The 18,092-nt window shown below is 42.5% G+C and overlaps 1 long non-coding RNA gene across 1 annotated transcript in view; it reads right to left on the bottom strand.

The window, feature by feature from the left end:
• The window catches only part of LOC146890542 (uncharacterized), a 106,451-nt gene that overhangs the window by 75,895 nt on the left and 12,464 nt on the right, over positions 1-18,092 (bottom strand). The window contains exon 2 of the long non-coding RNA XR_014998686.2: positions 8,853-9,215. This is a non-coding gene — a long non-coding RNA (uncharacterized LOC146890542). The remainder of the gene's footprint in view (positions 1-8,852; positions 9,216-18,092) is intronic.

Raw genomic sequence — 18,092 nt, 5'->3', positions numbered from 1 at the left:
TAATAATAATCTCTTAGAAAAATTGTAGAAAAGTTCAAAATACAGATCACCAACTACTAGGGATCTGACAAATTCAATGTGTTATTTTGAAATATTTATTGATGAGACTTTGCAACAATTATGAGCATTTAGATGAAATCAATATCCTTTAAAAGAAAACAATCAACACTACTGCTAATGAAAACAATGAACTACTTGGTAAAAAAACAAAATATATAATATAAATCCTCTAGGGCTGAGGAGATGGCTCAGTAGGTAAAGTACTTGAATTAGAAGTATGAGGGCTGAAGTTCAGCACCCCTACTGTTGACTGAGGTTTTTATCCTGTCCGATCCTACAGTCATTCAGCCCCAAAGAAACACACAGAGGCCTACATTAATTATAAACTCGTTAGCCTATTAGCTCAGGCTTCTTATTAACTAATTCTTACATCTTAATTAGCCCATTGTTTTTGGCTACATTAGCCGTGTTGCTTGGTATCTTTTTCAGTGAGGCATTTTCATCTTGCTTTCTCTGCTTCTGGATGATGATCACAGACTGACTGATTCCTCTTCCCAGAATTCTCCTGTTATTGTTACCCCACCTCTACTTCCTGCCTGGTTGCCCTGCCTATACTTCCTGCCTGGCTACTGGCCAATCGGTGTTTTATTAAAATACAAATGGCAGGTTAAAAGACCATTGTCCCACAGCACTTCCCCCTTTTTTCTCAAAACAAGAAAATTGAATCTAATATTCTTTGTTTAGCTTTTTGTCCAGACCATTATTGATTACAACTTTTAATCAACACTCTAAACAAAGATAAATATCCCTAATCCATTTGGGGGGAATGTGAATGTAGTTTCCAGGCTACTTCCAGCTGACTGGGAACACTGATAATCTAATGGCGACCTAAAGAAAATTTTGAATTATGATCAAGTTCTGACTGGAGTATCCTGTGAGGCTTGATCATCCCAGGCAGCAGTCTTGAATCTGTTCTGGATGTAGAACTCACACATCTGGGCCATCTACTCTTATCAGATTTCTCAAGGGGTTTTCTTTGATCAAACTGGATTTTTCTTAACCCAGAATGAACCCACAGCCTCTCATTTTCTGTGGAAACAAAAGTAAAACCTCTTCTCCAAAGCAACATATATTTTGAATTAAATTTTGAAGTAAAAGCATTTTCAAAATATATATGTTGTATTAATCCAGCAGCATTTGTAATCAAATGTCTTTTAGCAGCTTTTGCTCCTTCCTCAGCCATCAAACAATTTAAAGACAACACAATAACATGCAGTACCCAGACTTTCCATGTACTTTTCATCTTTACATGGCTTTATTTTAAACTCTATTTCTTTTGTTTTTATTTTTAATTTTTGTTTTTTTGAGACTAGGTTTCTCTGTGTATTTTTGGCTGTCCTGGCACTCACTATGTAGACTAGTTTGTCCTTAAACTCACAGAGATCCACCTGCCTTTGCCTCCCAAGTGTTGGAATTAAAGGTGTGTGCCACCACACCCAACTACTCTCTTTCTTTCTTTTTTTATTTTAAGGACTTTATCCTTTTTCTTTTCTCTCCTAAGCCTACATATATTTTTAAACACACTGTAAACTGTTTAGCAGCCTTCTTTGTCTGAATCTATCTTTACTGTATATCTCTCTTTTTCTGACCACATAAGTCTTTAATTTGCTAAGCAATATGGCAAGGATTAAAGCTGTGGATTTGACAGCTGGATCTACCCCACTTCTTAGCTTTCTGAGAATCTAGCCTCATGGTGGAGGTACTGGCCAGAGCCATGTTTATTGGCACAACTCTATGGCATTTCAAGGTCCCTGCCTGTTGGATGAAATTCCACTTGTTGTTTCCCAGACACCTGGCTAGCAAAACCCCAAATAATCACACAGAAACTATATTATTTAAATCAATGTTTGCCCCCTTGGCTCTAGCTTCTTATTGACTAACTCTTACATATTAATTTAATCCATCTTAATTAATCTGTGTATCACCACCTGGTAGTGGGTTACCAGAAAAGTTTTAGCATGTCTGACTCTGACAGTGGCTCTGTGGTATCTCCCATGCTCCACCCTTCTTTCTCCCAGCATTCAGTTTAGTTTTTCCCCACCTACCCGAGTTCTGCCCTATCAACAGGTCAAGGCATTCTTTACTTATTAACCAATAAAAACAACACATAGACAGAAGGACCTCCCATACCACCTACCACCACCAAGAAGCATGCTGTCAGCCGTTCATAAACACCATTTAAGTGCTTTGTGGAAGAGCCTCTTAAAAGAGCTGCAAGGTTTTTGCAGCTAAATCTGAATCAGGTAGGCTCTCTTAAATGAGACATATTTGCCTCTAGCAAACAGAGCACACCCGAGAAAATGCTGCTACCAAGAAGCCATGCTTAACTCTGTTCTTTTGTGTCTAGAATTACTTTCCAATCTCTCTCAGGTTTTATGTGGATATAATTGTTCACATTGGTGCCATTTGTTGACCAAGGTTTCTGTCTTGTCCAATCCTGCAGCTATTCAGCCCCAAATAAATACACAGAGGCTTACATTAGTTATAAAATCATTGGCCTATTGGCTCAAGCTTCTTATTAACTAACTCTTACATCTTATATTAGCCCATTATTCTTGTCTATGTCAGCCACATGGTTTGGTATCTTTTTCAGTGAGGCATTCTCATCCTGCTTCCTCTGCATCTAGATGACACCTTCAGACTGACCGTTTCCTCTTCCCAGAATTCTCCTGTTCTTGTTGTCCTGCCTTTACTTACTGCCTGGCTACTGGCCAATTAGTGTTTTATTAAAATACAAGTGGCAGGATAAAGGACCATTGTCTGACAGCAACCCTATCATCCTGTAAAAAACAGGAAGTTTTAAGAGTTCACCCAAACTCTCAGCTGGCAGGAGGCAGGGGGAGGGGATCTCTTGAGCAAATGACCAGCTAAGTGAAAAGATTCAGTGACATGAAATCAGCAAGAGACTCATATGCCTTTGGTATATGAGGTGGAGAGAGACTGCCGCATCAGCAATGGAGCTGCGTGTACACACACACACACACACACACACACACAAACACCCAACTCCTGCAAATAGTCACATTCACATAGACATTTCAAAAAAAGAAAAATTTTAACTGAAACATTTTTTCCAGAAAGGGTTCACCAGTGAATTCTTTTTGGCTCTCAAATTTGAAATAATGTTGGACGTTTGCAGAAAATAAGTAATAAAGAAATAATCTGAGCAGCTAATTTTCTAGCTGCCAAAAACTGATGAAGACATCACAAAGGGAGACTCAGGCCCACATTATTCTCATGAACAAGAAAAGCAAATTTCCTCATGTAAATGAATGGTCTAGAACTACAACGTCAATAATCCTTTAAGACCTGGTTTTTGGGTATCTTATCAAACATGTAAGTGCGTGCGTGCCCCCCTCACCCCCACACACACCACTCTTTCCTTTATGGTCACTGGGGTCAATAACTGACCAAGTTCAGAGAATCAACACCCTCCCCCTGCAACTATTTTGCTTCCTCATCTGTGTGGAAATGTTTCTCCGTGGTTGTCTGCAGCCCAGCTCTGCACACCATTTTAACAAGTATGTAGGCAAATTCTAAAGTTTCAGGTATAAGGACATTCATATAAATTCATAATAGCTATCTGTTACCAGGTGATGATTCAAATGTGCCTACAGCCCTACCCTCTGTAATTATTACCCTTGGGAGCCCTGCAAGAAGAGAAAAGTGAAGACATGTTACCTTAAAAGCACTTAATATTCATGTCACAGAATGGTGAGCACCTAGCCTAATGACAACCAGCCATAATTTGCTGATTCAAGCAGCCGCACAAAGAGGGCCAGGAAATTATCTTTCAGGAAGCTTGCACTGATGCGACTCATGTGAGGGGCTGAGGTCATAAAAACTTAGAAAGACATTACTGTTAACCAAGGATGACCAGAAGCCATGAACTGGAGGGGTTTTAGCTTTCTACATAGTTATAAAAAACATGACAGATTTTGGGTAGAAATCCTCTCAGGGTGAGGATTGTCTTAGAAAAGGAATTTTTCTTAACCTTGAAGCTAAATGAGAATGAGAGAAAGAGAGGCAAATCACAATTCTTCTTCAACTCAATTCACAAATTTCAAGTCACGCATGGTTCTAGAAAGAGAAATCTCAGCCTCTCACACTCCTTCCCACTGAGAGCAGAAATCGTCCTTTATCAATGTATGCACGCTGTCTACAGTTCCTTCCCCTTAGTCACCTACCTGGTGGTCCTAGGTGATCTGATCAACTGTTACGATGTCTCACTGCTTGGATTCCCGTAATCCTCATTGAGTTTAGTAATCCATAATTAATTAATACTAATGTATGCTAGACTGTGTTCTTAAAAAATCTTGGACCATTGCATCTAGTGATACATATTCCATATCACACTCCAGTGAGTAGCATTTATGGACGGGATGGAAAGGATCCTTGTAGAGGTACGTAGTGCTCCAGGCTCAACACTTTTGCATGTTCCCTCAAGTTCCAAGGATCATGACCTCCTTTCTCTTCTTCCTCCACACTAACAAGTACCTCATCTCCTTGCCCAAGCCGATGGTTCTTCGTGTGACCCACTGCAAATCCTTTGTCTCCTCTCACTCTCTTCTAACATAGAAATGTCTATGTAACATGATATGTCAGGCCTGAAGACACCAGACTTCATGGCACCATGACAGCAATCATGAAAGGACCAATTCTTAGCACCTCTTGCTGAAAGTCCTCCAGTCCCCACCCCATGGAACTGCAACTGGACACTCAATGCCCAGTTTCCAAGTTCTCTGTCTTCCTAGGTGAGGGTCCTGACTGTTCCCATTCTAGTCTAGAGGAGGGTCCTCCTCAGAAGCCTTCCTCCCCTAAGTGTAACCCTCCCAGTTCAAGTCTTGGCAATGGACATATGGACTCTTTTGTGCCACGTGGTATTTGCTTAATTTGTGCTTTTTAACTTTATTTTCTCTTCTGTCGTTTCCCGAGCCCCATAGAATGAGGGATTCAGTGGTATTCTCTGAAAGTCTTCATTATGCTCTCTGGGCTGTGGCCTCACCCAAGCACCTGGGCAAGGCATAGCAACACCAAAGGTATTGATTCCCAAGCTCCTCCTCCACCCACACTTTGGGTCCCTAGAGAGCAGGAACAAAGTATTTACCTTTCCATCCTGGGCTACAGAAGCTGTGACTGTCAGACACCAAAGCTGCCTCTGCCAGAGCCTCCTGTGCCCAGTTTTCAAGTAAAGTCATGAAACTGGTATTAGGAAAGAGAAACCAATATCTGCACATTAAAGCAAGGTTTTGAGATGATGGAAACAAAGTGTGCATTAGGACGGAGTAACTGGAAGAAATGCAGGTGCCGCTGGAGAGAACTCTTGCTCATTACAGTGATGATTTCTTTATGCATAGCACAGCTCACTGAAAATGCTGCCTATTACTGACTATGCAGAGTGTCTTGATTTAATTTAAAGGTCAGTGGGGTCCCCTCTTAGAAATTCCATTTTCTGCTTTAAAATGGGGAAAAAAATAAATTCGAAGAAACAAAATCTAACTGTTCTAATTCCAAAATAAAATATGTCATACATTATTTACAAGACGCATTATACATGGATCATTTTAAACATATTTCTGATATAAGGTTGTCATGCTTGATAAACAAAATTGTGATGTACAGTGAAATTTGAATTTCAGATCAACACTCACATATTCCATGCTATAATATCTGGTACATATCCATACTAAAAGAAATTTTATTTACCTGAAATTCAAAATTAACTGTTAGACCTTTATTTATGATATATATCTAATAACACTATTCTAATATGAGGTACAGAAAATAATTAAAATAAGATTGAAATTTTTATACATTGCAAACCAACACTGTCTTTTCTTGACTTATGGATATTCTGTATTGTGGGTAGCTGTGTCATGATATTCTAATTATTCATCATTAAGGTTATTCTTGTATGTGACCCTGAATGACTTTGGAGAAATTTTCTGAAAGTAAATTATTTTCCAATGAAGCAGGAATTCATATAGTTTTTTCTTTAGAAATTAGTCAAACCAAGTATAAAGTAAAAGAATCTACGCATTTTTTCCAGTTAGATTTTACTTCAGTTATAGAATGATGGCACCTCCCTATGTCGTGATCACTCCCTGCTCTGAGCACAGTAAGAGTCTGCTCAGAAGAGTTAAGGCTAAACTGAGCCCCTCTGGAACCCAGGGAGGGACCAAGACAGAGAGGCAACAGAAGATCCCATGAGGTCAAGTGGGCTCTCTCTGGGTGAAGTGCTGGATGCCAGAAATATTTACATAAATTAAATATTGGTAAGTGGAAGAAGAAGACTCAGTGAAGAGAGTTAAATCGAAATAAAGAGAGAGAGAGAGAGAGAGAGAGAGAGAGAGAGAGAGAGAGAGACAATACAGCAGGGAGAAGAGAACAAGAACATCCAGTGTCAGCTTCACATTCCCAGCAGAAAATGGGGCTGAAAGGCTGTGTGAAGCAGAAGATGGCAGAACCACAGACACACAGTCAAGGCAAAGCACAAGAGAGGACCAGATTAAAATAGGCCAAGAGATGGCATTTAACAGAGATCATCTAACCCGTCTCATGTTTAGAGATGAACAGGTACCAAGACTGCAGAGAATTGATCTAGGAAAGTTGACAGCAATCCTGAGAATTGCCCGTGTTTGTGAATAAGGAAGACAAAGATTCAAGTGTAATCTCAGAAGACGAGAGGTCGGGGTGGGGGGCGAATGGGCAGGAGACAGAGAAAGTCTCAGACAGCAGATAGATAAGCAAGAATACTTGTTTGAGAAAAACAAAATCCCAGAATGAAAGATGGCACCCACTCACTAAAGAAACTCCTAGAAGACCACAGAATTACTTTGAAGGAGATAAGAACATTGAGGACCCATTCTGTAGATGTTTCATACTTGGAAAAAAAATGGAAAATTCTTCAGGTTTAAAAATTAAAAAAATCAAATTAAATTCAGGTTTTTTTAATTTCCAATATCAGACAATCTTCCAGTGTCATAAGCAGAAAAGTTAATGATGTAAAATTCTACATTCAGTCCTGGATTCAAGGGTAAATTGGTAGAGAACTGCTTTTATACTCAGTACTGAGCTGGAGATGGTCACACACATAAGGTGTAGATTTGGGAACAGTGGAACTTAGAAAGGTGACCTTTCACCCACAAACATTCAAAAAAACTTTCAAAACCCCCAAAAAAGCACACTCCAATCATCATGACAGGTCCAGGCTATAACCCATCATACAAGTCCACTAAATTCCATCGCTGAGGATGCAGATGCCTCCCTGAGATGTAAGAAATATTTCATCTCTTAGTCCAAAGCTCATCCCTTAGGATAAAAATGGATGAAAGGAACTCAGTTTTTCTCAAATAGGAGGAAGGACTGAGCTAAAAAACAAAAACCGAAATTAGAGCTATGAGTGATCAATTGCTTGGGAGTTCACTGCCCACACGGGCCCTGATACTCATAACACTCAACACACTGCAGGAGACCAAGACATCTTTCACAGAGATCCAGTGGCCAGTGACCCAAAATAGGTCCCAGCCACATGGAGTACTTTCTTTTTTCCTTCCAATCTGTCATCTGAAAACTTACCATGGTTCTGTGGTCACTGGAACACCCCCATGACTTTGTGCTAATGAAGGATTTGTTCCTGAGGGAGCTATGTATTCTCACCATTGGCCAATCTCACGTAGGACCTAGGAGCAGCCACATCTGTGAACTGCCACGCCTTCTTGCAGCCACACTTGCCTATAGCCACATGTACCTGTAGTCACACACGCTCATAGCCAATTCTGACTATATATAGCCACTCTAGCCTATACACAAGTATTATGGTTCGAATGAGATTTCCCCCATAGTCTTGGACCTTTGAGTACGTGGCTCTCAGTTGGTGGTGCTGTTGGACAAAGCTTAGGGGCTGTGGCCTTGTTGGAGGAAGCATGTCATTGGAGGCAGACTCTGAGGGTTTAAAGGGCGGGTGTCATTTCCGGTTTGCTCTCTGCCTTCTGCCTGCAGTTTAAGATTTGAGCTACTGCCATGCCCCCCCTCTTGTCCCTCTGGAACCCTAAGTTCAAATAAACCCTTCCTTCTATGGATCACCTTCCTAATTGTGTTTTCTCACAGCAATAAAAAAGACTACTATGCCCTGCCTGGCTAAAGACACTGACTACAATCACACCAAGCTGAAGCTGTATCCACCTGCAGAGACATATGCCAACAGGCATGCCTTCCTGAATGCACACCAGTATCCATCTTCCCTTCTCCCAGCCTCTCCTGACCAAGCTGCTCATACTGAGTCTGAGGTCCTGAAGCAGAGATCGATGAATGGTGGTGTTTATCTTGATTTCTCTCTTTATTCCGTCCAGATTGGGCCATAGTGATGTCGATGCCCAGGGTGGGTCTTCCTGCTTCCGTTAGTCTCCTATTTCACAGACACGCCCAAAGACTTGTACCCAAGATGAGTCTAGGTCCAGCAAGTTGGCAATCGATATTAACCACCACTTGTTTGAAAAACAACCCAAATACCACATTCTGTATGGCGTGGAAACTTTATGATTTAAAGTAAGACTTTTATTCAAAGACTTCAGAGTTATCAATGAAAGCCAAGTGGGCTTTAAAATAAATAATTGCTATATTTCATAAGTGTCAATAAAGTTTATTTCTGATGCTGATCATTAGAAAATATAGATTTTAAATTTTTTTTAAATAAACAAACTGAAAATCTTCTAGAAAGAGCACATTGTTCCAACTGGGCTACCTTGACATCACTCCACTGCTGGTGGCATCAATAGGCAAATAAGACATACCAGTGGAACCGTAGTCTCTCATGGTTTGGAGGCTGGAAGTCCATCCCAGGGTTTGGGCTGATCTGATTTCTGGTAAGGGCTCTCATCCTGGCTTCAGTTGGCTGCTTCATGCTGTATCCTCACATAACTGACCTTTATGGAGTGGTCAGGAAAGGCACAGCACGAAGCAGGAAGTGGGCAGGGAGAGGGTTCCTTGAGTAGTGGATGTGTCTCTTTTGTAAGTGCAAGTAGCCCACTCAGGTCATATACGTAGTCTAATTCAAGCTCAGTTACTTCCTTATACCAATTGCTGCCACGCTGGGTGAGGGATCCGCAAAGGGTCAGTTCATGTCTTCATGTCATGAACGTCTTCAGACAGAGGACCTGGGAGGAACAGAAGCAGGTCTGCCATCAAGAACAAAAGGAAGACTCGGGAGAGTGCAGAGAGACAAGAGAGGAGACAGACACCAGACAAAACTCTGAACTGGTATGATTTCATCCCCTAAAAGTCATCACCATGCACAAAATGTCACAATGTCCAAACACTAAAGCATTCACGTGCTGTGTTAAGCAATGATAACCAACAATGACGAGAGTCACGGGGCTGATAAAATAATGTAAGACTCTGACTCAAAATAAAGCCCAACTGCGAGATGTCTAGCAATCTGCTCTAAAGAGAGAATTCTGCAGCTTTCTGAAATACATCTTTAAAAAACACACAAATGCAAATCCAGGTATCTTCTTTTTATTTTAAAGTCAAATTTATATATCATCATATAACACTTAGTGTACACTATTACACATTAAATAAAATTTAGGCCAAATCAATCGATCACATATTGACAATTCTGCAGCTGGCATATTTTCTTTATGTTTGATTTTAAAGAATAAGTCTTTACTGGAATAAAGATTAACATCTGCAGGACAAATGCTAAGAGAAATGTAGAAACACAGCAAGCAAGGGAGACAGGTGCGGCAACCATCTAGTTCAAAACAGTCTGAAGAGCCTGCTGCATACAGGGGCACTGAAACTCTAGGGGAAAATGCTTTTGAAAGGTGTACAATCGAAAAGAAACAAAAACCAAGGTGGACAGAAACACATGAGTTCTTGGGTCTATACAGAAGTGAAGGATTTCACTACAGCGAAGGGCTCTGGACTAAGCTTCCTAAAATGGCATATCACCTTGGGGAAACTCTTTCACGAAAGAAGAAACTGAAGGCTATGAAAATGAACCCAGTGTTTTCTCCTTTGCATGCAGAGCAGGGAAAAACAGGAACTTCTGCTGGGTTCATTTTAACATGATTCCAAAGGGACAGGCTGATGGGATTATTTACTGGAATATTCATGAGAAACAGATGAAAACAAACTTGGATTAATAGGGGATGCTAGTGGCATATGTAGGCTACAAAATATAGAAAAGTCAGTAGCTTCTCTTTTAACTGACAGAGTAATCATAAAATCATACCGAAATAACCTCCTCCCGCAAACAGCTAAACACACTGCCAAACAACAAACTTTAAAACATGTGCGCAGCTACTCAGGGAAAGCTAGAGTCAGGGAGAATGTACTAGAAGACAGTCTAATAACTGGAAAGTGACTAGACATCAGGACATCAGTGTGATAAAAATATCAATTCTAAGCAGATTAAGACAAGAGATAAATATGGGGAATTGATCAATTCTAATCAAATTATGTATACCAAGAAATTACCTTTAGAGACTTGTCACCTTTGCCACAGAAGCTGAAACCTAACACAGCCATCTCTCAGCATCCTGAGGAATGAGCCCTAGGACCCTACAGTATTACCTCTTAGCATCATGGGGAATGCGCCCCCGGACCCCACATTGTCATCCTCAATGTCATGAAGACTGAGCGTTAGGACCCCACACTGCCATCCCTCAGAATCGTTAGGAATGAGCCCCAGGACCCTGCGCCCTCCAGCCCATTGATGTTCAGATCCACAGATGTACAATTCCTTCACCAACAACAGTGCGATATTTACATACAACAGATGCACTTTCTTTTATTTACTTTAAATCATTTCTGGGTTGCTTCTAATGCCTAAATAAATATGCATGCTAAGTAAATAGTAGTTGTATTGTAGTGTCTAAGGAATGATAACAAGAAAAAGTGAGTCTGTTCAGTACAGACTTGGCACCTTTTTGGCCTCCCTCCTGGGTCTGCAGAGAGTATTCTCTGTGTGTCTTCACAGGCACAACTCACTCTATCGTTCCATTTTATGCCCTAATAAGTTTTTATGAAGACACCAGTCTTTCAAACAAGGGATCACTTTAGGGGCCTCATTTTAACTTAATCTCCTCTTCAAAGGCCCTCTTTTCAAATAACCTAATCTATGATGGAGAACTCGATCCATGGATTTGCAGTGTCAAGGGTCAGCCCACAGCAAGAATGACTGAGGCAGGAAAAGGAAGTGGGTAAAGACCGAGCCCAGAAAAAGGAAGTGATTAAGGGCCCACCTCATCTGATCCAGGGACAATGGGCAGAGTGGAAGGCTCCATCTGATGTCTGGCTCCTAGACACACATGGACCCCATCTACCATAAATCTGAGGGAATTGTGTTTAAATAGCAGAAGAATAAAGCTACCTGGATCTCTTGTTGGCCACAAGGAAGATACCCCTTCCCAAACACACACACACACACACACACACACACACACACATACACACCTGCATCAGTCTGTGTCAGATATAAGAAACAAACACCCATTTTCCTCCCACTGAAGTAATATAAATTGGACTGGAAGAGACCCAGGTTAATACAGTGCCTCACTCAGCAACCATAGTCTCCATCCATGAAGCTTGAAGCTTTACATAATTCCTGACAAGATCTTCCTCTTAGTTTCCAATATTTTGCTGCAAGGGGCTGAAGAGATGGTACAGTCAGTAATGTGTTTGCTGCACAAATCTAAGTATCTGAGTTTAAATCCCCAGAACTCACATTAAAAACTAGTCATATATATAGTCCATGCTTGTACTTCCAGAATGGAGGAAAACCCTGGCGCTCACTGTGTGTCAGCCTAGACTGACAGGCAAGTGCCAGGCTCCTGGAGGACATCCTGTCTCAGAACACTTTGAAAGGCAGCCTTTGGCCTCCACAAATAGACGTCATCATGCACACGTGTGCCCATGCAATGCCCACAGCTGCACCACACACACATAAATTGTCTGAAGAGTAAGGAAAACACTAAAACCAATCAATATTATTTATAGATGGAAAAACCTGGTGACCAAATTCATCAGAGCAAAGTTGGCTTTTGAAAGACTTCGCATCATTGTCCTCATTCTTAATATTGTTTTAATCAAATCTCTGACAATAGAAGTTGAGAGAAGAAGGGCTTACTCTGGCTCACACTTTGAGTGGATACAGTCTGTCGCAGCACAGAAGACGATGTGGCAGGAGCCTGTACTTTCTGTGGTAACAATAACACAAAGCTTCTTGTGAACATGTCTGTGGGCATGAAGAAGGCTGACAGCATCTACCAGAAGCTGGGATGGTGTAGAACCCCCCAAGATCCACCTGCCGACGACACACTTCCCGTAGCTAGATCTCACCTCCAAAGGTTCTGCATCCTCCCAAAACAGCACCACAGCAGGACACCACGGTGTTGGAACACACTAATCTGTGGGAATATTTCATACTGAAACCATACACACAGAGCACGTCTGTCCTAAGGAATGGCCAGTAGTGAGAAGGAAAACAGGCGACAACCCCACCCACTGGCACAGTCTTTGAAATATATCACAGCACAAAGGCATTGAACAAATGAGTGTTGCGGTTGCAGCTCCAGCTACATGCTACAAACGTAAAGATCTACTGACAAGGAGATTGCGACCCAGACTAAAACAGAGGCAGCGGCAGTTGAGAGAGGTGTTTGTAGCGCTACAGAGGACGTCTTGAGGAGCTTGTTGTTCTGCCCACTTCTGCTTTCATTTGGTCTAAAGTCACCCCACAAATGAAAACCTGGAGACATTAAACCTTTTCCAGTACCTCAAAGATGGGAGCCAAAGGGCATAGCATCTGCTGAACAGCTCTGAGGATGCAGAACAGAAATTTAAGACTAGAGCCTGGGCAGAGCCTTCTCCCAAAAAGTAAAAAGACACAGTGCCCACACTAATGGAGCATCCCTTTAATTTTTGCCAGAGACAATTAGAATATAGTCCTTAATTGACAATTACAATACAGACCATGACCATGCATGTGCAAAGTCATCTTTTAAATAAGCCATGAAAATCTGTATAGAACCCCAAATCTTCTTAAAACACAGCAAACTGAGTCTAGAACAGCACGGGATAGGGAGAGCTCACAACAATCCAAACGAGAGCCCTTTGCTTAGTTAACCCCAGAGTTCTCCAGAAGTTTCACAAGGCCATAGCAGAACTCGTGGGCTACGTATTGTTCACAGATGCCCACACCATCATGCTGTCAGGGCAATGTGCTATGAACACAGGGGCCTTCATTCTTGTGTCGGTTTAGTCTCAGTATTTCTTTTCCAAACGCGCCATGCCTGAAGTGTGGTTCTGTTGTTGTTGCTTTAGAGATTTACTTATTTTTATTTTATGTTTATAAATATATTGCCTATATCCATGAATGTATACCATGTGAGTACCTGGTACCCATGGAGGGCAGAAGTGGGGATCTTGTTCCATGGAACTGGAATGACAGACAGCTATGAGCCACCACTTGAGTGCTGGGAACTAGACCTGGGACCTTAGCAAGAGCAGTCAGTGCTCTTAACCATTGAGCCACCTTTGCCAGCCCTGTGAGGTATGTTAGGTATGTTTTTAACACGTGGCCTTCCCAGCTGCTGGCAGAGCTCGGTAGGCCCATGCACCTGAAATCTTGGCAACTGTAAAATATTAATAAGTCCATTCTTGCACTGGTTATTTGAAAGAGAGCATTGTGTTATCTGAAGCTGCCATCCAGATAGAAAGCACAGAGGGATCCTTAATACTTTGCCCATACAGACTGAAGATTTATACCTTTGTTTTTCTTTACTCATTCCATATCAAATATGGGGGAAATGCCTGAAACCTGAAATTAATAGTACCGTGAGCAGTCATCCACCCATTATCATTTTTACTAACCAAAGAGCTTTTAAGAACTCTTACTAATACTCAGATGTTTCTAGAATATGATAGAATTCCCACCTTGCTTTGTGTTGTCTTCATCATTCTAGAGATAAATGAATATACACTGTAACAAAACCAAGAGAAATTCCTGTGCATGGAGGAGGACACAGATTAGGTATGATAGGGACAGTGTCCTTGGGATACCCCCAGAGAAGAGGCTTGGAGTCTTGAGTGTTGGGAAGAAGCGGGGCTGTCACTCTGAATAACCCCAGAGAAAAGCCCTTGGTTTTGTAGAGACCTATGCACAGGAAGCTGTATCTTAAACAGGTGTGGGGGGGGTGCTGTCATTTCATTGCTCATCTCTTCAGATGGAGAAAGTACAACAGTGCCCATTTCCAAATGTGATACCTGATACTGTCAACTAGACTGGATCTAATATCACTCAAGAGACAAACTTCGGGCACATCGATGAGAGAGTTCCTAAACTGGGCTCACTGAGATGGGAAGACCCACCCTAACTGTGGGCACTGCCATTCTATGGATATTGGTCCTAGACTGAGTAAAAGGAAGACCCATCCTAACTGGGGGCTTTGGTCCTGGACTCAGTAAAAGGAACAAAGCAAAGTAAGGACCACCATTGCTCTCTCTGCTTCCTGACTATGAGGGCAGTTTGGCCAGCTGTCTTGAACTCCCGCCACCATGCCTTCCCCACCATCAACCTTAAGACTATGAGCTGAAACACACCCTCCTTCTTTAAGTTGATTCTTCCCAAGCATCTAACATAAAGACATGGAAAAGGAGTAGAGCAGCCACTGGCCCTCCCCTGTAGCAAGAACAGGAACATGCAATAGGGATGCCCTGAGCAGTGAGCACATCACACCCAGGACAGAAAACAGCTCAGGGAGTGCACAGGCAACAGTATCATCAAGGTGACTCAGAGAGGAGAGGAGTCATACTCTCTGTCAATCAAACCATCAAGAGGATATATTTGCTGGCTTCTGTGAGCCCATCAGAAATGCCAGCTTTTGACTGGAGCTACATGGAGACTCCTAAGTTTGGAGAAGGGCTGGGAGCTAGAGGATACTTGTGTTATCTTCTGTGATATCAATTCAACTTCCCATGTCATGTGACGAAGGAAACCTGAATATCACTTGGAGACGAGAGACGAGCGAGAGGGTCCTTCTGGCTGCTGGCATTTATTCTCGGCTGTGATGCTCATTAGCAAATGAGCTGGCTGCTGAGGAGCAGGTGGAAGCTCCAGGCCTCGGCTCCTCCCCACTGCACCTCACACCTGTGAAGGAAGCCTCCCTAGAGAAGAAAGGGAAGGCTGCATGCTGCTTTTACTCCCTTCGGCATACTAAGGAATTAGAGGCAACGGTCTCCCCGCGCTTAGAGAGGATTTTAAGGCTGAAGACTGACACAGCAGAGAAAGGGAGAAAAACACAGTTTAATCGCAAGCTATACGCTTTAGAAGGACAAAAAAAAAGAAACCATGTTTTAAAATGCAACTCACAGAGCATGTAGGAAGAACGTGGTGGCAGTTTGCATGAGAATGGCCCATATAGGCTCATATATTTGAATGTTTGGTTCCCAGCTGGTGGAACTGTTTAGGAAGGATTGGAAGGTATGGCCTGGTGCTGGTGAAGGAGATGTGTCACTGGGGGTGGGATTTGAGGTTTCAAAAGCCCATGCCATTCCCAGTTAGTTCTTCCTGCCTCTTGAATGCAGATCAGGATGCAAGTTCTGAACTACTGCTCTGATGCCATGCCTATCTGCCTGACTTTCTCCATGATAGTCATGGACGAACCCTCTGAAACAGTAAGCAAGCCCCTGATTAAATGCTTTCTGTTATGAGTTGCCTTGGTCGTGGTGTCCCTTCACAGAAATAGGACAATGACAAAGACGGACGTCAAATTATAGAGAACAGTTTTAAGGGGCCGATAAGATGGCTCAACAGGTAAAAGTTCTCGCCGCCAAGCCTGGTAACCTGCATTCAATCCCTGGATCACACAAGTCGTCTACTGAACTCCACATGTGTATCAGTGTGCACTGTGTGCATGTGTGCACATGTGCATCAGTGTGCACTGTGTGCATGTGTGCACATGTGCATCAGTGTGCACTGTGTGCATGTGTGCACATGTGCATCAGTGTGCACTGTGTGCATGTGTGCACATGTGCATCAGTGTGCACTGTGTGCATGTGTGCACATACATGTACATAATATATAAATATATGTAAAAATAGAGAAGTTACAAGGAATGGAATTATTGTATTTGAGAACTTTGCTGACTGTGATTGACAGTTATAACCATAACCAAGCCCATCCAAACCCCAGCTGATGACTATATAAGCCACCTTACTGAACGAGATCTTCAGGTCTCTCATAGCTGATGGGCCTCTGTAAGGGGAAAGACAAAGCAATGTGTCCTTATGAAATAACAGTGGCTTTGTAAGTGCCTTGTTCTCGGTCTATTCCAAACCTTGCTCTGAGTGTAGTTCAGCACACTTTGTTCAACTTAAAATTCTTCCAAGCATCACTGTGATCCAAGATATTGGGTACTCAGGATAGCTGGACCTAGAGCAGAGGAAGTGATGTACACCTTCATGCCAGAGGGGGCCACTAGAATTCAGTTATTTGATTTATAGACAAAGTTTTAGGGTTTGGGTGCTCTGGGATAGACCAGAATGAACCCTCTGAAGCAGAAGGCAAGGGCTGTCACCTCACAGATTCTACAAAAATAAATAAAACTAAGCCTTTTGCAAGTTTCTAAGCAGTTTTAAATATAAAGAAAAATTATACAGAAATCAAGGAAATTTCCCATCTGCTCTATCTCCCCACAGCTGTGTTCTTATTAGCATTTCACACCTGAACCTGAGTGAAGCATTGTTACAATTGATGAACGCATTGCTGTCACCAAAAGTTCAGACCACTCAGACATAATCAATGAGGCAGTGGGTAGTGGGCCATGAAAAGACATGGAAGAAACAAATCCACGTGGCTAAGTGAAGCAAGTCAACCCTTAAAGGCTACAGGCTGTGTATGACTTACATTTAGATTAATGACGTGGCAGAAAAGGCAAAGCGATGGAGTTGCTGAAGAGATGGGTAGTTGTCAGTACCGCGGGCTGAGCAGGGAGAACACGGTGAAACATCCTGCACAGTACACCACATTCGAGTGGTCACCCAGCCCTTCTTCTCGGGAGCCATCACAATGCTCTGCTAAGACTCCGGCAAGCTCTCCCAGGATAATTTCCACACAGAATCCCGAATCCAGACCCTGTGACAGGCAGCCATCCATAGACTGATTCCTTGGGAAATAGACGTGCTAAGTCCATCTCCATTTTGGTTTACATCCTGCCACTCATTAATCTAAAAACTCCATCGATGAATGAGACACAGTGCATGGATGGCATGAGAAATAGAGCTGAACAGCTCAGACAAAAACACCCGTCCTCGGAGAGCTGACAAGTCTATGGAGAAGGTACACAGCAAACCAAACAAACAAACACAATGCATTACAGGTTAGAAGGCCCTGTAGGATAGGAAAGTGAGTTGAAGGTTCACTTCCCTCACTTCCAGGTAGGGAGTTGTGACTTTAAAAGTTCAAGTATCGGGAAGGCTCACTGAAAATGTGGTATCTAAAATGCATTATTAAAGGAGCTGAGGCAACAGTGTCAAGGTAACGCTTGAGAAAAGACATGTTGAGGGGAAGGGCAAGGGTGTGTGTGCAAACGGCTACAGAGAGACCGTCCCCGCAGACATCCTCACAGGGATATAGCCAGGACGGTCGAGAGCAGAGCAGTCACGACAGAGAAGGAAGAAGCTCATGCTTTCCTTGGATCACTTTGAGACGGAGTTGAACAACCATGATAGGGGACACACTGAAGCCCCCAGCCCAAGAGGACGTGATAAAGGAGTTCTGGGGTGGGCGATTCTAGTTTAGACCAGAGCAGGGCCATAGCTGGGGAAGAACCAGAAGGTTCTGGACACAACACACAGATGAAAGAAGTGGATAGGGCATAGGCCTGCTAACTGACAAACCGAGGAGTAAGAAAGAAAGGCATTGGGGATAATTCTGGGATGTTGCTGGCTCTCAGTAGCTGAAGGGGGTGGGGGCAGGGGGAGCTTCTTACTTCAAAGACACCTTTGAAGACAGGAGAGGCAGCCCT

The sequence above is a fragment of the Myodes glareolus genome, chromosome 23 (assembly GCF_982192425.1).
Source record: "Myodes glareolus chromosome 23, mMyoGla1.1, whole genome shotgun sequence".
NCBI lineage: Eukaryota > Metazoa > Chordata > Mammalia > Rodentia > Cricetidae > Myodes > Myodes glareolus.
Note: the sequence above shows the minus strand (reverse complement) of the source record. Positions and strands in the feature narration are given on the sequence as shown.